Genomic DNA, 21,070 nt, shown 5'->3' with positions numbered 1-21,070 from the left:
GCAGGGAATGGATCAGCACAGTTCAAATAAGATCATCGTTTCACACCAAAATGCTGGAAAGGGTTGATTGTTTTTTCCCCTCACCCAAGGACACAGAGCCGTGCGCTCTCTTTTCATTGGACAGATGTTCGATATACATCTCCCCTCGTTCCTTTATCACATTTATTGCGAGTGTGACACTCAATCAGATGGCATTTGCTTGGTCAGCACACCATGGAGCAAGATTGAGCAGATTCTATGTGCAAGTGTTTGGAGGGCAATAATCATTCCGAGGCTGCAGATTACAATGATGCGGTGAATGTAATCCATTTTGAAATGACACATCGGTGGATGTTTTACCTGAGGCTTAAAGGCCTCCGCACGGACGCACTGATATTAATATTACTGCTTCTGACCCCGTCTGCCTGACCCGTAAAAACCTGGGAATTATGGGTTACATGGAGGGTGGCGATGGACGACCCAGCCCTCAGCCACATGTGTGTCTGTATTTGGAGCAGGGATCAGTGTAAGACTGTGGTTAAGCTGAAACTGTGGCTACCCATGCAGAAGCAGACCTCCTCCTCCTCCTCCTCCTCCTCCTCCTCCTCCTCCACCTCCACCCCTGCCACTGGTCCAGCTGTCACCAACCTGCTCTTACAGTCGACTCGTTGGCTGCCCACACATACTGCTGACCTCTGACATACACACACACATGTTCACATGCTTAATCCACGTATGAGCATACCACTTTGCTCTTAATCTACACTGTGAGTGTGTGAGTGGAGTGTGTGTGTTTGTGTCGTCTTATGTGCTTCCGAACTGCACTGACAACATTTTCTCTCGGGGGGGGGGGGGGATGTGGACAATAAACCAAAATATGATGAGTTTAAAGAGACAGTTCTCCCAAACCACATGCAGAAAAATGACATATTTTGTGCTGTCAATGCAATGATGTGAGTAGAAGTACATTTGAACATTCCGTGCCAGTCACACAAGTTGAAATATTTGAACGTAAGCAACATTTTACACCATGCAATGTCAGGAATATATTAGACACACAGGGATGTTCTCACTGAAGACATGCTGCCAACACTGAGAACATGAACTTGCATCCACACGGGTGACCCTCTTGCTGTGAGGCAACATTGCTGCTTCACTATCACGTGTCTTAGGAAATTCAAATCTTCAAAGCTCTTAAAATCTTTTGTTCTGACACAAACTTGGCAAAATAGGCAGCAATAGACAGCAACTCCGCTGTCTCCATAAGATAAAACTTGAGTTTTCAGTCAGAAAAGGCTGTCAGAGGGTGAGATACAGCAACAAAAACATTCACAACATATTGTAGACTTAAGTAGGCATAGATTTAATAAAGTAAGGCTTGTTGTTAAGTGGCTAAATGCACACGCAGCACAGTCAGTATGTCCCTACACCTCATTCTGTCATTATTCAAAACACTTGAACTGTCCTTTCACAAAGTAACGCAACCCCCTCGTGCTCAAGCAGGAAAAAAACACACACAAGCACAATTGAATAGATTCATTGCTAGTCTATGAAGTATTTCCTGCAGCCTCTCATTTCCACTTTCAGCAAACACACAGCAACATTATCATCCAATTCAAGCTGCATTTGCATCCACCATATTAAAGTGCAGGAGGGAAATATCCTCTTTTTATCCTCTGAAATTGCAACTATGTTCTCTAACAGTGCCGTTGTACCTGAAAACACTCCAAACAATCAAACAATAAGTGCACGTTTTGGAGATCCCTGTGCATGTCTGCATGCAACATCATGATGTTTTCTTAATGGATCTTAACTAAGTAATAAATAAAAGTGGGAAAAATGTGTTTAAATGAGGAACAAGAAAAGGGGGAACACGACGCCGTTAATACTGTGGCTCATAATTTATCAGTCAGTTCCTCTAACAGCCGCTAGAACACGTAAAGCTGCTCGAGGGAAAGCAATCAGAGTGAGTCATAAATGACTTGGCTTTTATAGTTCTCTCTGGAGATGACGGATTGATTGGTTTGCCGCAGTAAACAGTCTCCAGGAAAGTGAAAACAACTCCTCATCCTGTGTCAGAGCAACTTCTGGAAACACTTAGGTGATAGGAAGTTGTGCCCAGTTGCAAGAGCATCTTTCCGCGTGTGTTGAGCCGCCGGTCAGGTGACGACAGAGAGACTGATGTGCGTGACGGCAACAATGAGACACTATGGGTGGGAATCTTTATCCAGTGTTTTATGAATGTCTTTGTCTCACCGTGTGATCGCTCACCACTTACCCACCACTATTTTTAACAATAGTACATTTGTAATGAGAAATAAGAGTTTAATTCATTATCTTTTATTAACCTAAATGAAATATGTTTAAACTGGAAAGTTACAACTTTACAAATTAAAGTCAATTCCCAATTTAAGACAAAAGGGTCCGGGTGACGGCACAGATCTGCCTTTTCGTGTCACCTATTTCATGTTATTTAACACTTAATTAATCAGAATTTGGACACCTGTTAATTGATTTTGAATCACCCATTGATATTATATTCTATTATATTTGCCAAAAAGATCTTTCACATCTTTCACATCATCATCTTTCACTGTGACTGTCCCAGTTTATTCATTTGCAAGGAGACATTTTTGAATAAGACTTGATCAAGGCAGTGACTTAAGCTACTAGCTTCTGCTAGCTGCTACTGCAGTCCAGCGTTTGTAGCTCCTGACGCCAACAGCCAATCGCATTCGTTAGCAGTAACATTCGTAGATACAGCAACTCTTATTCAGACTTAATTACACATATTTGAGTCTATTTTCTGTACCCACATTTTATTCTTTCACCACAGCCTGTCGAGGCAGAAAACTTTCACTATCTGTTTTTTTTTCCTCTCCACTGATGTCTATAGTGTTCGCTCATTGTGTGAACTGTTGGGTTTCTCTTCTCTCTATAATATCGTAAAGGTTTCTGCCTCGCTACGTACAGTGCCTTGAGATAATGTATGTTGTGATTTTGGATTCCGGAATTTAATTCAGTCGCTAAAAAGGTATACAGTAAAAATGTAATTAATGATATAAAATCCTCCTCAATGAAAGGACACATTATTGAGGCAGTTTAGTGTGAAAAAATAGATTTTCTCTGCTCACAAATGTGCATTTATTGAAGAAACTCCAGCAACTTTCTAACAACAAACAACCATCGTTGCACCATTCGTGTGTGACATCACCATTTAAAGATCTGCAGTGTTTAAGTTAGATTTTTTTGCTAAATCGTGTTCTGTTTTTTTATTAAGATAACTGAGGTGTTCGGCAGTCGTGCACAGTATTCAGCCTTTTTCCTCTAAAAATTCATCAGGCAAAGTGATGGAGCTCCTCTGCTGAATGAAGTCTCATCACATGCCCTCACGCGTTTCATTTCTGAGGTTATCATTGTCATCATCTATCATGGAGGCGCCCCCCTCCCCATGTCTCAGCTCAGGGCTAATTGTGAAAAATTAAGTGACACACATGGCGCTATGAATAGAAAGCTATTGGGCTAATCAATTTCCCGTATTACAAATTTCATGTGCACCACACGTGTTGGTAGCAGAATCCACTAGAGGCAGAGGGAGTGACAAGGAAGCAGAGGAGATGCCTGTTTCCCCCCCCGCCAGCCTACGCTGTGAGTGTTTTCCTTCTCGACAAGAATGAGGTGCAAGCGGCGCTGCGTCATGAATATAAATGGGTCCAGAGACGCTGCTGCTGTGCCCGGGAGCCCAACCATAAACTTAAGAAGCATTCTCAGCTCGCAAGACTCTTCCTCTATCATCAGATATCACGAGCGCGTCCCGAGAAGCTCTGCCCCTGCAGGACCTTAACCAACGTGGATCTGATGTGTGACCCTCTCAACAGAGACCTGTCAGGTCTCTATAAATTTGGCGGGAACCGGGATCACGTGTTGATGCAGCATTGCCTGATTTGGAGTGAAATTTACTGCTCCGCCTCTCCCCTGACCTTGGATAGATTGCTCCGATACCCTGAAACCTTGTCCCTCCCCTGCAGTAAATATTTTTACTGCCTTGATTGCCTGTGACTAGCTGTCACTCAGCAGCACAATATCACTTGACGCGCTTGTTGTTTTTCCTCATCATTGTTATCTTTTGGACCTGCACCCACATGCCTCGCTCCACTTGTTTCCGTCCCTCTGTCTTCCCTGTGCCCTGTCGTGCTTCCTCATCCTCTGTCTGCAGAGAAGATGGCGTGAGGTTTTGGCGTCTTTAACATTTCATTAAGCAGACCATCTCTTAGTGTCCATGGACGATCTGAACAGCTGATAAAGCTGACGCAAACCCCAGGATACAAACCCAGAGGTCATTTCATTCTGCCTGCAGGCTGTAGACTCATACACACACACACACACACACATGCTAACATACTCTCACTCGCTTCTCATGCAACAGTAACGCAACTTTCCAAAGTTCCTAATTGAAATATAGTCTGAAAAGTTCCATTTCATCACTTCCTGTGTGGATGATGAAAGAGAAGCTCTATTTGTGACTTTACCTCTCTGTTAGACAACGTTTTCCAGCTGGAAACTTAAATTTGCGTGGAGTTGTACAACGTTCCGTTTTTTGCACCAAACTCCATAGAGAAAATCATCGATTTTACATTACGGGGACATAACATGTTCATCCACTGCTTCTTCCATCAGTAAATTAAAATGTGATATTAGATGATTTACGGTGTTAAATCCTTCAATCCTGTTTACCAAAGTGACAAAAAAAATGACTAAACGAGGCGGCAGTAGAGCAGCAGCTCCTGTATCACCGTGAGCTAAAAACGTTGATTTTCTCTATGGGGTTTGGTGTTGGAGTGAAGGCAGTTTAGAAACTTCAGTTTCTGGCAGGAAAAGGCAATTTTGTACGCCAAAATAAAGCAGCAAATATGTTATTATTTCATATATTACACTGTAGACTCGAGCAGGAGTAGATTTTATTTGGCCAGTCCTGTGACCACCGTCATGTGAGGAACACGACTTGTTTGTTTTCTACTATAGAAAACAAACATCTCATCCCATCACAGTGTTATGACAGTGATGGTCCTCACATATATTCAGTATGTGATGGCGGTTGCCATGGGAAACGTCAACATCTGTTTGAAACAAAATAAATCTGCTTAATCACCAAGTGTATCAGGTGTTATTGATTAAGCTCCGCCCTCAGCCTCAGTGTCAGATTCCTCCATCATGGATTTATAAAAGTGTGTGTGTGTGTACTTGCATTTCTCACACACACACACACACACACACACACACACACACACACACACGTGTTGAATTGTCGCACACACACACACTCATACATGCATCCAATTACTGGCACAGGGATATGGTTGGTGTAACATAATGAACAGCCATTTTTCACCTGCCTAAACGGCACCACACTGTCTCATCCGACGTTTTCCATTCGTCCTCGGGTGAAGCAGCTGGAGAACAAAATCATATTTAACCTGCACACTGTTTTATTGATCTTTATGTCAAATTAACCACCAGATATGGATATTTATTGACACTGACTGCCGGCGCGTGTTACCGAGAAACAAAGAGTAAACTAAAATATAAGCACAAAGTACAATGTCCACGATTGGTTGTTCACGATATCATTTCACAACAAGCAATATGAGCTTAAAGCTCTATAACATCGGAGAATTGGTTTTTAATATTCAGCGATATTTAGTTGTATAACATATTTATGATGCAAAATTAATCTTAATTTAAAAAAAACAAAACATACATTAATGACTCATTATGACTTGATATCGTTTAGAGGGCCACCTGGGACAAGGGGGCTGTGAGTTTGAGACCGGAACACGCGACGTGGAGTAAACAGTGTGGATAAGACCTCTGTTTATTTTTAATAACTGATGTTTTTAATAATCAAAAGTCAGATAAATATCATTGTACATAGTATTGATAGTATAGATAGTAGTGTCTGTAAGGCAGGAGAGCGCCCTCTTTGGGCTACAATGAAATTGCCCGGCTCTCCGGGGAAATCGCGGCACATTCACTTTTCACTCGTCACCAGGATTTACAGCCAGAGCAGAGCAAAGTTTTTAAAACATCTGTTTGTTTTTCTCTCTACGGGATAAAAAATGGCATCCAGTTAATTGAATTGTGTCTCCGTAGTGGATTCAACAGACTATTTAAATCATCAGCAGCAGCAGAAGCAGCAGCAGCTCGGTTGTTAATGAAAATAAAACTCTGGCAACAATTAGAATCTGCCTCTTTAAAGATTACAGTTGTTGTCAGAGGAACAACTTAAAGCTAGAAAAACCCATCTACATATTATCAATTTTATGAGTGTGTTTGATAAGAATCTATTAAAACAGAAGGAATTGTGTTACCAATCTGAAAAAGAAAACCTTTGCCTCGGCCCCCAAAAAAATGTTTCTTTAGAGTAATCTTTAGAGATGTTTTGCTTCTTCCCTGAGGGGCAGGAGGAAAATGTCAGCAGCCCTGACACGACTGATTGAATAAGCTCAAAGAAAAAAACATAAACACGCGGTTAAAGCTACATTTTCCTCTAAAAACCACCAAACAAGAGAAGAAAATATTAATTTTATCAATTGAATGAGCTGCTTATTTTTTTTAAATAGTAGTTGATAATTAACCCGACTTGGAAAGTCACTTTTTGAAAACTGGTCACACTTGTTTCTGATCCATATATATTTATTTTAACTGTTTTTATTATTATTATTATTATTATTATTGTTATTATCATTATAATAATAACATTAATTGTTAAACAAAACATATTTTTTTATGTCTTGTAACTCCTGATCTGTAGAAATTCAACCACGAGCTAACAGCCATTACATGACCACGTCCGTCTTATTTTTGTCCTTTTGAACAAATCAATTAGTGCTGTCAAAATGAACGTGTTATGCAATGAACGCAGCTGAGTTTTAGTTCACTCCCTGTCAGAGCTATGACCTTTGATCTCAACAAAACAGGTAGGATCTGCTCATTAGTCGTGAGCAGATCGTGTAACTGTGTCTGTCGCCATATGAGCGCCGTAGAGGACGGTGGACTGAGAGGAATCTTTCACATGCAGAGCCATCGGGAGACACATTAATTAATGTCTCCAAATACACACAGTGTATATGTGAAGAGAAATGACAGCGCCCTCTGCTGTTCAAGACGGGAAACTGCAGTGACTGGAAACTGTTGTCCCCTGAAGTGTTTACGTTTCGGTCGGCTGGATTCAGAAGAATCTGTATGATATAACTGTACCTGCTTATAGCTGTGACCATCGTTACATAAACATGACAGAGTTCATCCTGATCTGTGAAGATGTCGCTAAGTTTTTCACATCTGAACACATCTGTTAAACGGGACTGAGTCGTGTTGGAATCTGTAATCTGTAATCTAGAGTCTGACCGAGCGTGTGATCCTGCACACACTTGCCAAATTGTGCTCCAATCCATGGAGTTTTGACGGATATGTTATATGTTTTTTTTTCGTTTTCTTAATAGTTTCGCCCATTATATGAGATTAGGATTACTCGATAATTTGATCTTTTTTTGTGATGTAATTAGTTATTCTCACCAAATGTGAATATAGAATATAGATTGAATAGATGTACTTTATTAATCCCAAACTGGGATATTAGAGTCCAAGACACATGGAATAAAAATAGAATGAAATGAAATTATATGTGTACAACGTAAGGATAAGGAGTGTAATGAATAATAAATATGTAGTTAACCCCAAAACATCAAAACAAATGGAGACATACTTGTTGCTAACAGAAGGACAAACTCACAGATGATTTAATCTGTAGTTCACTTAAAGTTAAAGCTGCAGAGTGAAACATCCGGTGATTTCTGTTATTGTTCTGCTTTTGTTTGGTCTCTGTGAACAGAACAGAACAAACTCATGTCAAGCAAAACTATCAGACCTGACTGAGGGAGCATAAGTGGGCGGGGCTGCTCGAAACACCTGCATAGTTTTTTAAGCGGCAGAATTCCCTTCTGAAAGTTTTCGTGAGCGCTTCTTTGTGTTTTAGCAGCACAGTGTTGCTGTCTGGACACACAACAAATCACTTCCTGTGTGCAGCCAGGCTCACACTAGACAGTGTGAAAGTGAAATACGCTTTAAACTTGTGTCCAATCTACATTAATGATGTGATTTTTATTTAATTAATCCTGGTAAATTTGCCTTTTTTTTAATTGACTGGCATCCCCTGAAATTAATAAATAAATAAATAAATATATAAATAAATAAATAAAACAAGCTGCTCTGTATTCATGGAGCTGGAGTGACAGAACACATCCTGCAGTAATTACAGGAAGCCACTCGCTCTCTCCCTCTCTCTCACACACACACATTCCTCAAAAGTCACTCTTCACTTCAGTGGCAGTTCAATTTCCCCCCCTGCAGGCGCAGCAGCAGCCGTGTCCCTGGTCCAGTGGGCAGCAGGTATCAAAGCGTCTCTCTAACTATTTACAATGACGCATCGATCCGCTCTGCTTAATCCTCCAGGCAGCTCGGTGAGTTAAAGCAACAGTTACACACACACACACACACACACACACACCGAGAGAGACACTCTGACAACAGACAGCGGAGCCAAACGCAGCGTGTTGCTGCCGGATGATCCTGAACCAGGATCCTGTTGAGTCCCTCAACCTGATCTGATTCCTAAGTGGAAGAAGATGAGGAGGAGGAAGAAAAACATACACACACACTCACACACATCCACATCCAAACCAAGTCCCAAAGAAGCAGGAAAACATTTGACCCTCAAACTGAGGAGGAAGAACATTCTGGAGCAGACGTGAGGTGATGATGACACGTGAAGGTGATTCTCTTACCTGTGTTGGCAATCCACATCCAGCCCAGGCTCGTCACCACTCATCCCGCGTCCACAGCTTCAGCTGTCCTGCTCCTGTTTTTCTTCTTTTTTTTTTCTCTCTCTCTCTCTCTCTCTCCCCCCTTCTCCTCTTCCTTCTCTCCCCTTTGGCCCTCTTCTCCTCCTCCTCTTCCTTCACCCTCTCCCTCCTCCCTTCCTTCTTCCTCTCCCCGCACTTGTTTGAGTCTATTTCAGTAGCAGCAACAGAGGAGCCCGCTGCGACGGTGGCATGGTTTCCAGCACTTTGGCAGAAGGTCACATTATCACTCGCTGGTAAGAAAAAAAAAAAACAAAAAAAAAAGGGGGAGGTGTGAGGGGAGGGAGGAGGAGGATGGAGTGATGGAGGGAGATCGAAGTGAGCAGATGCCAGAGGGGAAGGAGAAGAGGGAAATAAAACCAAACTGACAAATTGTTGCTGTCCTCTTGTGCTCAGAATGTCCCCCGGTCAGAATTAGAAGTTTTCTTCTTTTTTTTCCCCTCAGAGGCAGATGTTCTTCGAGGTGTGATGTCCCAGAATGCTTTGAGATGAAGACCTGTGAGTGTGCATGTCGGTGTGTGAAGAGCAGCTTCTCACCTCTGTGAGAGAGAAAGATAGTTCCCGTCTAACCCCAGAGAGAGAGAGAGAGAGAGAGAGAGAGTGAGTGTGAGACTCTTCAGAAAAAGCTCCAGAATCTCACCCTGACCCAGCACACGTTCAGCTCTGCTTCCCTCTGCTCATCCCTCGCGTCCCGCCTCACGGAGACGTACTCCATCTTTGCCGATGACACCTGTGAATTCCCATCCAACCTACAGACGCTGTCTTCACTTCCCAGCATCCCTTCTTCTTCTTCTTCTTCTTCTTCTTCTTCTTCTTCTTCTTCTTCTTCTTCTTCTTCTTCTTTGACACGAGTAGCACTCAAAAAATAAAGTCTCCAAGAATTGAACCAGCTGCCCGAGACGAGGCAGGCAGTCAGGGGACAGATGGTCGAGAAGGCGAATCCACTGCCGGAGTTTGAAAACGTCTTCTTCTTTACGTTTACTTGTTGGTCCCGTCTCTGTCACACTTTGCTCACTCTCTTTTTAAGGCTTTCTTCAGTGAACTGCCCTCATCCCGTTTGTCTTTCGCTCCTCTCTTTTCCCCACCTGTGCCCCTCCATCCATCCATCCATCCATCATGGAGCAGGAGCTTTCACTCCGGCCAACTGTAATCCCCGACTCCTACACTCACTATGTGTGTGCTCTAATCATTATGTAGTAAGGATTTATCCTTTCCCTCTCCTCCGTTACCCTCCCTCCCTCCCTCCCTCCGCCCCTCCCCGTTCATTGCTGTCTGCTGTCAGAGCGTTCGGCTGTCCACATTCACTCTCCACATTCCCCAGCTTCGCTTTTTGCGTCATGTAATACATCATCACGCACACTCACATCATTTATCAGCTGGTATTTCTTTGTTGAGGCTTGTCCCGTTTCTGCTCCGTCTCTTTGTCTTTCGGCAGATTCCATCAACAAGTTTGCCCTTGAAATGTTCTCTGGGACAAACACAGCTTTTTTCCCGTCTCTGTTCTGTGTCTGTGTGAAATACAGCTATGCACAGTGTAGAGTACAATCTTTGTTTTGAGCAATTGTTCGGTTGTTTTTAATTGTGCTAATGAAACCGTACTGGGACGCGGACGCGCTGCCAGCAGAAAACACAAGGATAAACAGATTTTAGCCACTTAACCAAAGGCTCGCCTAATAAAATCTACATCTGCTTAAGATCTCTTAAGAACACAGCATTTTGCTTTATCTCAACATTTTTTCCAGCCTGGAACCTGAAGTTTGTGTTGCTTTGTAAAAAAGCTCACACTAAAATCACTGATTTTCTCTATGGAGTTTGGTGTAGGAGAGTGAGATGCAGTTTCCTGTATAAAAAGCCGTCTAATGGCGAGATAATTCATATTATCGTATACTTAACCAAAGGCTCACCTAATACAATCTACATCTGCTTGAGTCTAAGATCTCTTTAAGAACACATATCATTAACCATTAAACACCTTTTCTCCAGCCTGGAACATGAAGTTTGTGTTGCACCAAAGTCCATAGATAAAATCAGTGATTTTACATCAGGGCACACAGGGGTTGTTGAGCCACTGCTGCCTCCATCAGTAAGTTCAAATGTGTTATTTTATGCCGTTGGTGTTTGAAATCCTTCTTTCATGTTTTCCTCAGTGACGCAAATTTAACAAACGAGGCAGCTCCTGTGTCAGCGTGAGCTTAAATCATGGATTTTCTCTATGGACTTTGGTGTAGGAGAGCAAGTTGCTGTTTCCTGTTATATAACAGGTGGAAGATGTTTTGGTCCAGCAGTTAAAGATTTAATTTCTTCATAGGGCTCATAGAGGAAAGTCTGTGTCCCACTAGAACCAGTCGCACCGGTGTTTTGACCTTCGCTGTCACATGTTCCGTCAGATGCTGTTGTTGACTCTTCGGGATGTACAGTACAAGGTTACTTTTATTTTATTTTTTTTGTTGAAAGGACACATTGGTATTCAGCACATGAAGCTGTGCTAACAGAACTGACCAGTCCAGTGCGGGCGGACTGACTGCGAGTGACTCATGTCTGCGTCTTTTATTCCCCTCAAAACTCACCACAGAAATAAATGGAGGGAAGTGGGTCGAAATGCCCTTGAGAAATCTGAGGTCGTCCTCTGAAATGAAAACTCTCCCACAGAAGGGACAGTTAATAGGAGGCCACGCTTGAGTCAATTGCAGATTACAGGAGGTTTTTGCACTTGTCTGTCGTGCAACATAACAAATAAATACAAGTTTATTTTGAGTTATTCTCACAGGTTTGGACCCAACAAGGTCTTAATGTTCCTGCTCTCACAGAGACCACGTGGCCTAATGGACAAGGCGTCTGACTTCGGATCAGAAGATTGAGGGTTCGAGTCCCTTCGTGGTTGTACACATGGCTCCTTCACAGCCAAAATAATGTATAATTTGATTTATATCATTCTTTGACGGTTAATTCAGAGAACTCACGTTCCCTGACACTATCGAACTTACTGTCTAAGCATTATGTGGTCACTGAGTTCACTACACTACACTCCTAATATGTAAGAAATACTCTAAATCAGATTTGGACAGCACTGCCACTACCTTGATAGAAGGAATACGGTAGTTTCCAGGATTTGATAAATCTGCACTGGAAATGATCCAAAATGACACGCTGAAACATATTTCACAATAGCAAGAGAGCCACAGCCAAAGTGACTCAGTCACATCTGATTTTTCTTTAGCAGTATGTGTGGACACAGAAATCTAATCGTCCAGTTGCGATTCTCAAAAGCGATCAGTGTCACTTCTGTGCTCCCACAACAGATACCGTAGATGTAGTCTGACATGTGGCCGTGTGACATGCATGAGAACAGCTGTGTGTCCGTTAACCTGCATCGCAGCATCAAACGATGGATAAAAAGAAGGATTAGTAACATCATATGTTCAATTAAACATCCTTTTCTGCCTGGAAATGAAGATTTTTCTGGGCTTTGTTAAAAAAATAAAGCTCTATTTTACATCACAGCACACAGGAGTTGTCGCCTCCATCAGTGACACAAACTGACCACACGAGGCAGCAGAAGACCAGCAGCTCCTGTGTTTCCAGTGAGGCTGAAACACTGATTTTCTCGATGGACTTTGGTGTGGCAGATATTTAAATTCCCGCCTTTATATGTTCCGAGTTAGCAGTGACCTCAGGAAACACCAGTGGGGTTTTACAGTCCTGTCACTGCTGCACACTCTCCGTGGCCGGGCAGCGTGGTGACCCCTGATCGATCGCCGCGCCGTTACAAACGTCGACAAGTCCCGCTGCTTGTGATCAACAGCTTATACAGTTAGCTGTTTCTCGATTGATCGCCGATCAATAAGGCCAACAGATAGCACTGTAGAAAGCAGGAGATAATTACGCGTCAGCTGCTATTGGGAGACTTTATTTTTGTGCGCTTGTAGAAGAAAAGAGAGGCAGCTTTTACCTGCAGTACAATGTCAAGATGGAACAGATAAATGCATTTATAATTTGAACACAGATAATAACTAATTAAAGGGATATTACAATTTTTATTTTATTTTTTACACTGGCTCTTAGTAACTCTATGATATCTTAAGAATATATTTACCTCTTTATCTGAAAATTCAAGTGTGTGTGACTCATTCTCCCCGCACCAAAGCCCATAAAGAAAATGAGTGATTTTACATCACAGCACACGGTAGTTGTTGATCCACGTTTACCTCCATCGTTATGTTCACATGTATTGTTTTGTGCTTTATTTCTATGAATCTTTTGTTTTGGTTTTACCCAAAGTGACACAAACTCATCTACCGCAGTCTAAAAATGTTGAGTTTCTCAATGGATTTTGGTGCAGGAGAGTGAGCGAGTAACAAAAATGCTGTTTTATTAGATGCCAAGTGGCTAAAAATCTGTTTTCCCCTTATTAGTAATTCTAAAAGATCCCTTTAAGTCAGCAAAACAGCAAGTGTTAGAAGCGTGTTGTTTGCTTCTTTACTTTTTGAATTTATTGGTTTGGTTGTTTTTGCTATTTATAGTGTTATACTTTATTTCTGGGGTGAAATTGTGCTTTTCTAGTCACGACAACCACTTTTAGCTGCTTCACACCAACATTTCTGCCCTTCACCCGTTCACACCCGTTCCACTCACACGTTCATACAGAGACTCGCTCTCTACCAACCAAGCAGTCGCCACCACCATTTCTAACACATTTTATTTTTAACACATTTTCGTCTGAGACTGTCTGAGCTTATTTTATGCCTGCTTTGTGTGTGCTGTATTTTTGGGTTTTATAGGTTCTCACACGTTGAAAATCCTTATTAATATGTTTTAAAAAAAGAAACTAAAGGGCCTGTTTTAGGCACGACAATATTTTGTTTGGTTGTAATTACTTTTGTAAGTTCAAATGTATTATATTAACTCAGATTTGCCACAATAAGAAAAAAAAACCTCATATAAAAATGATATAAGTTGTTGTAAAAGCCATGAATAATAATATAAGAATCCATTTCAGTTATATCACCAGTTCTGGTTTGTAAGTAATCCTTTAATCCAGCTCTTTCCTGACAAAAGTTCCTCCTCCTCCACGCTTTGACAAGACAAATCTCTGCAGATTGACACCTTCTGTGTGCCGCTGTCGTCTGGCATTTACGCTGTGGCGGAAGTAACACATGTCAGCGGATGGAAGCGCAAAACATATGCTCTCTCTGTATTTGTCTCTCCACGGCCCCGGCCTTCCTCCGTGACACGGGGCGAAATGGCAAAGACAACACATCTTAACCCAAAAATAACGTCCCCACAGTCGGTGACCCGAGCATCATGTCAGCTGTCACTGTGGATCAAACTCCTGTCATTCACAAAAATGTGAGTTGTTTTTTATGTATCTGGGTTTAGTTTGGAGCTATTTTCAGAAGAAGTGAGGACGCGGGAAAACAGCGGGATAAAAGGCCAAACTGGGCTGCTGCAGATCCCAGGAGGGAGGCTGGATTTATCCCCCGCCGTCTCCCAAGTATTGACCAGTGCCATCTCAGCTTTCGCACCAAATCCTGGCTCTCTGTGCTGCACAGCGAGGCTTCTGGTGCTCGCTGTCTCACTAAATCCAACACTGCTGCCTCTGACAACGAGAGATAAATCCAGTCCTCAAACTTGTCGTTTTGTTGATGAATTGAAATTGACTTTGTCCACTTTCCAAGCACAAGAATCATGTGCATGGATTACAGTTTAAAGTGGTAGTTCAGCTTTTTTTTGAAGTCACATGGTATGAGGCAGTCGGTATGCGTACATGTTAAAAGTCAGATTTTAGTCAGACTAAGCCAATAAATTTGGTTTTCTGAATGTCATGTTAGTCTGACTACAATCAAGCTAGTCTTAGTCAGACTAACATACCTCTACAATGTGATTCATAGTCACATAGATTATTCCTGCATGTATACACTTAATCGGACTGGAGTCGTTCTTTGACCCAGAATTTGAAGGCGACCACTTATAAGCTGCAGTACTGTTGCCAGGAATCACACGGCAACCACAAGAGCCAAGCTCCATCTAATTTGTATCACAATTAACATAACACACAGAACCAGAGCATGATCCATGATCTCGTTGTCCACTGTTTGTTTTTCTGTGACATAAAGGTCAACAAGAAACTGATTCACTACGAACAAGCTCATAGAGACATACAGCGCCACCTATGGAGGCGTAGTCAGATGTACACGGCCAATAAATCGATTTTTCTCCCCCGCATTTACTCGGACTCTGCAAGTTGTCTGGTTGGCAGTCTTAGTCGGACTAAGGCCTTAGCTTGATTAAGCCTGAAGCTTTCTCTCAGTGACATCATGGATGCTATACTATGAAAAATCTTTGTCAGCTTCAATCTGTGATGTCTTCAGAATGTGGTCACAACACCTACTATGTCTGCAAAGTGAAGTTTGCGTCGCTCTGTAAACCTGTAAAATCCTCCTGCACCAAACTCCATTGAGAAAATCAGTGATTTAACATCACAGCACACAGGAGTTGTCGATCCACTGCTGCCTCAATCATTAAGTGCAAATGTGCTATTTTGTGACTTTGGTTTTTGAAATCCTTCATTCAGGTTTTCCTCAGTGACACAAATTTACCAAACGAGGCAGCAGTAGACCTGCAGCTCCGGTGTTAGCGTGAGCTTAAAGCGCTGATTTTCTCTATGGACTTTGGTGTGAGATATTAAGCGGTTTAGAAACTTCAATTTCCAGCTGGAAAAGGCCGTCTAATAGTCAAATAAACCAGTGAGTATGTTTTTGCAGACTTAAGTTGGTGAAGATTTTTTTCGTGGTTATTTTTGTTTACGTCTTCTCACTAAAAGTGAGCCTCCATGTCTTATGTCTGGTTCCGCTCACGGCACAATCAGCACCTCTTACAACCGCACTCCAAATACCCCCCGAATTATCCCTTTAATACTCTTCCCAGTCAGCATCGATTAAGGTATTTTAGGATCCTTAAAACCAGGTTACGTTTCGACAGTTGTCTTCAGACGTCTCGGGTTACACGTCACCGTCGTTTCAGCGGCGGATTATTGTTTCAGTCGGTTTGTTTGTGTTCAGTTACCTGATGATGAATTCAGTGCACTCACCCCGACGTGAGGAATGTTTCCTCTGGTCGCAATCAATAATGTGACAGAGCCGCAGATAGCGACATGAAATGAAACATGCTGAGTGACCTTTGCTGGGGGAAAAAAATGCACAGTAAAAAAAAATAAAAATTGGCTGTTAAATATAATTGAAAAATGTGATTTATGTTGACTTTTCTCCGTCTCTCTGTTTGGCGACATATATTATGACAACGTTAGAGACAAAAACACGTGAACAGGATGTGATGTTTTTGTTGTTCTTCCTACTACACGTTATACAGTTTGGTTTTCAGTGCACTTTTACGACATACTGTGTCATTATTTGGCGTTTTTATGCCAAAGGGTGATGACTTTATAGGCATTTTTAATGATGCATGTATTTTACTCAGCCATTTTCATTTATACACATCACATATTGCTCTGTAGGTATTTTACGACAGTGAATGTCTTTATTTCATTATTGTCTTGTAATTCACACAGCGAAACTTTGTTTGATAGAAGCAGCAGCAGCAGCAGCAAGAAACAACTAAAAATATGAATGCAAACAATATTATTTAACAGTATACAACATATACTGTCATATTTCTACAGAAAATGTAAAGAGTGCAGTTGTTAACAGGTGTGAAAAGTAACATTTTATACTTTTATGACACAATTTATGTTGATTAATATCATGTTAATCAACATAATCATCATTGCAACTAATGAATCATTTCTGAACCACCGACCGTCATAGACATCATTTTTATTGCGTTCCTTCCTATGAATAAAAATGTTCAGATATATCTCTCTACATTTATAATATTTTTGCATTTAACGATTTGCCCGACACTTTTATACAAAATGATTTACAAGTGATCAACATTAAAGGTTACGGTTTAATAGGAAACATTCAGTATTCATTTTCAAAAGTTACAGTGCAATCAGAGACATTGATTATAGAGTTACAGCACAGAGAGAGAGAGAGAGAGAGAGAGGAAAGATGGTCAGGAAAGATGAATGATGAATAAAGAGCTTGAGATTTCACAAAGGAAAATAGTCTAGAGTAGAGACAAGTTAGTTATACACATATATACAGTATATATATATATATATTATATATATATACATATACATATATATGTATATGTATATATATGTATATGTATGTTTGTGCATATGTGTATACATATATAAAACAATGAATCAGATTTTATCTTTTCCCTCCAGTCGGGTGCAAAAAAGAACGAGACAACTGTTAGATTTTAAACCTCTGATGTAATTTAATGAAACTGTGTGTGTGTGTGTGAGAGAGAGAGAGAGAGAGAGAGAGGGAGAGAGAGAGTGTGTGTGTGTGTGTCTGCAGGTGGGCCTCACTCACTATTTCACACCATCACTGAGAATTCACACACACCTGCAGTGGCTGAAAAGCGTGTCCTCAAAACTGCTGCTGCTGACACACTGCTGCTCTCAGCACCAGTGTGTCAGCAGCGCCCTCTGTTGGACACACTCTCCAGTACTCTCTGTGGATGTCATAATACAGTATATGCATTAGTGGTTGGCCGTAACATCTGCCTGTCTATCTGCCTGCCTATGTGTCTATTTGCCTGACTGCCTATCTGCATGTCTGTCAATCTGCCTATCTGCATATCTTATCTTAAATCTTTTAACATTTCTGAATAACTGACTGTAGTAGACATCATTTTATTGAGTTCTCATAAAACACAAAACTTCAGATTTCCCTTTAATTCATAAAATTTACATTTAATCATTTGACAGACAAAGAAATACATATTTATATTAACGTTACAACTAAGGTAAACATTCAGTATTAGCCAAAAACTACAGTGACATCAGAGACATTGACTAGCACAGTGAGAGACGGTCATTAATCTGTGTGTGTGTGTGTGTGTGTGTGTGTGTGTGTGTGTGTGTGTGTTTCTCCAGAGGCCTTGGACAACAGACGGGTCACAGTGAAGCCACGGTGTTTAAATCCGGTGTGCAGATGGACACCACTAGTGGTTCTAAATCCTGAGCGTGTTGGCACCAGGCAGAGTTGGACCGATGCATGAGCAGGTCGATATCTCAACAGTTTTTGTTTTTTGTTGCTTTTTAACTCGTCCTTAGAAATGTATATACATATACATACATGTGTATATATATATATATATATATATATATATATATGTATATATAACATTTAGCAGATATTATATGTATTCTGTATTGTATTATATCATCAGTCTGAGAGAAGAAATGTGTGTTTACCTGCTGAAATCCTGCAAATAGAACATCACATTTTGTGCAATGTTGGGCGGAAAAGTTTCATTCAAATTAACTTTTTGATTTACATTAATCCTTGTTTTCCTGTTGGGAAACAAAACATAATCCCAGGGAACTCCAGGAGGGGGGTTAAGTCTAAACATTCACTTGGACTCAAAGAAAAACTGAATAGAAGTCAACAGTCAAAGGTTAAATCAGTTATTTTAAAGGGCTATGTCGGTTTTTTTTTTTAAAAATCTGGTTGTGTGTGACCTTGTCAGGCCTCGTTGGCGCAGTAGGCAGCGCGTCAGTCTCATAATCTGAAGGTCGTGAGTTCGAGCCTCACACGGGGCAAGTGTTTTAGGACTTCCCCCGTGTTTAGGCCCTGAGTGAAGGTGCCCATCCCCCTTAACTCCTCTGAGCATGCAAAAAATGCGCCCTGCACCCATCCCCCATCCCCCGTCACTCCTCAGAGCATGCAAAAATGCTTAACAGCTCCTACACCCTGTTTGTGCGTGTTCACTGGTGAGTTAAAAACAACACTATCATTATTTCACAGAAAAGTATTAGAGCCACTTTTTTTTAAATCAGAGCTTACCTCTGCTGGACTACATCAGAGAGTCAGGCAGGTGATTGGTATCAGCAGCTCTTACATCTTGGCATCCGAATATCTTGCCTGTAAGAGCTGCAAATAATGGGTGATCAGTTGGAGCCATGCCATCTTCTCCCAGCTAGACATAGGCCACCACATCCAGTTCCCACGTCTCCTGACGTACAAGCTGGGATGCGACATGCAGGTCGTGCGCCTCATACGTCAGTGGGGCTTGGGCAACAGCAGCAGCCAGCTTCAGAAGAAGCTGGAAGAGCAGCATGCGGAGAGCTGGCTTAGGAGACAAATTCAGTTTCTCACTGAGTACAGAAGAGTTGCACGTGCTATCTCCTCTGGCCTGATTTCACCGGTCCCGCTGGGGGACTTGCCAGCTATGCCTGCAGTGGCTAAACATTGCTGGCTGATGCCAAGGATGTCCTCAGTGAAGGCCTCCATCACCTCATGGTGACTAATGCTGCTTGGGCCACCAACATAGGAAATGAACGTGGGCATGTGATCATGTCCGTTCTCACAGCCAGTGAGGGCTAGGGCCTAATGAAGATGGCAGAGGGTCTTGTGAGGCGCTACAAGGACGCAGGGGTGCCACATCCTGAGATCCTATATGTGGACCACGACTCCACCACAACTGTGTGTGGAGTCTTGTGTGGGATAAGTGACCTGCAGCGACTCAAGGCAGCCAAGTGGGCAGAACTGGAGGCAAGTCACATGCGTCCCGGTAATAGCTGATTTTCCTGGTCATGTATTATTTTAAACTGAATATTTTATGGCTCTGCACAAAAAAAGCAAACTGAAAAGAATTATTAAATGCGACTGAAATCTTCTCAGATACAACTAATTTCCTAATGGCCAGCTCTAAGTTCATGCAGATCTGACCTTGCATTACCCACAAGGCTGTGGGCCAACAGCAGCATAAAGCTGTCGAGTCCAGCACTTTTGTTTCCATTTATAGCACAGCTTTCAGGATTCCTCTCATTATTTTCCCTAATAGGTTGAAAGAGGGAAAAGGTGAGTTTCAGTGCGGCTGATTTTCTGATGACAGCACCTGCTGCACACTCTTGTGATGAGTATTAAACCACAATCATATTAAGCCATCCACAGGAAAGTGGGTGTCACACGGGCTTCTGTCCTTCATGTGTGAGGGCGGGAATGACCTGCTGACAAGGTTTTTAGCCAGAATGCCAGTATATTAACTTCTATTCACGTACATATCTGCACGTATAAACATAGGACCCAATATAAAAAATCGCAGAATTCCCCTTTAACCCTCAGGCGGCATTATGGACATTTGTTAGAGCATATTTGTAAGTGCACATGGTGCAATTTTTGTAAGAAAGTCTCTCTCTTGACAAATTTTGTATGTCAAAATTGAAAATGTTCTAATCAATTCCAAAATTAATATTTTCTGTGGGTTTTCCCGGTTACATTTTTTGATCAAACTCAGTAATTTTAACCTATTAAATGCCAGTTTGATTACATCGTTATATTTTTATACATAGCTATTTTTTGATGAAAAAACACAATACTTAAAGAGTTAAATTCCTGATAATTATTCCATATTATATAGTTCTGATCAGGACTGAAGTTGATCCAAAACTTTAACCCAGAAAAACCAAAAAAAAATATTAATCTGTATGATTTTTACAGCAGTTTTTGGAAGTGGACATTTTTGTCCTTAATGACTGAAGAGGGTAGTAAATTAAACTGAAGCCTGAGGGTTAACCCCTGCTTAAGTCTGCTAAGATGTTAAGAATACGTTGATTTATCTTGCTGTTAGACATCCTTTTCTGACTGGATACTAAGTTTTTGACACTTTCCTTTTTTCTTTACATTTCTTCTCGTTTTTGTCTTTTCTTTTCATTTCTTTTCTATTATTGGCTTTTCAATGTGTAATTATACTGAGACTCTTTCAATGACATTTTTGACACCTTACAATATTATTACATTTTATAGTAAAGGATACAAATGTAAACAATAATAAAATGTAATTTATAGTAAAAGTCTCACTATACAATGACTTTATTTTTTTTGTTGATATTTTTAACCATTGTATGCCTTACTATACTATGATGATTTTTCATATCATTGATGATTTAAGTCTATGCCAGATGTTTGCACTGTGTTCTCTCTGGATGTCTACATCTCCAATGTTTAGCATTTGTGTCCCTCTTCTGGACAGACAGTGTAATTACATCATGTTCACAAAGAGTTGCAGTACGTACTAACCTAAATGCTGTTGGGCAA

At 41.2% G+C, this 21,070-nt stretch overlaps 1 protein-coding gene and 2 non-coding genes across 3 annotated transcripts in view; 2 read left to right on the top strand and 1 right to left on the bottom strand.

Annotated features, from left to right (window-relative positions):
• Positions 1 to 10,064, bottom strand: part of grin2ca (glutamate receptor, ionotropic, N-methyl D-aspartate 2Ca) — a 60,294-nt gene extending 50,230 nt beyond the window's left edge. The window contains exon 1 of the mRNA XM_058652504.1: positions 8,820 to 10,064. The gene's annotated coding sequence lies outside the window, so the exon portion shown is untranslated. The remainder of the gene's footprint in view (positions 1 to 8,819) is intronic.
• A 1,638-nt stretch (positions 10,065 to 11,702) lies between these two features.
• On the top strand, positions 11,703 to 11,775 carry trnar-ucg (transfer RNA arginine (anticodon UCG)). The gene has a single exon. It is a non-coding gene; the product is annotated as a tRNA-Arg (tRNA).
• Positions 11,776 to 18,500: 6,725 nt separating this feature from the next.
• Positions 18,501 to 18,573, top strand: trnam-cau (transfer RNA methionine (anticodon CAU)). The gene has a single exon. It is a non-coding gene; the product is annotated as a tRNA-Met (tRNA).
• Positions 18,574 to 21,070: the final 2,497 nt, after the last annotated feature.

This window comes from Solea solea, chromosome 16, assembly GCF_958295425.1.
Source record: "Solea solea chromosome 16, fSolSol10.1, whole genome shotgun sequence".
NCBI lineage: Eukaryota > Metazoa > Chordata > Actinopteri > Pleuronectiformes > Soleidae > Solea > Solea solea.
The sequence above is the reverse complement of the archived record's forward strand: the minus strand, read 5'-3'. Positions and strand labels throughout refer to the sequence as shown.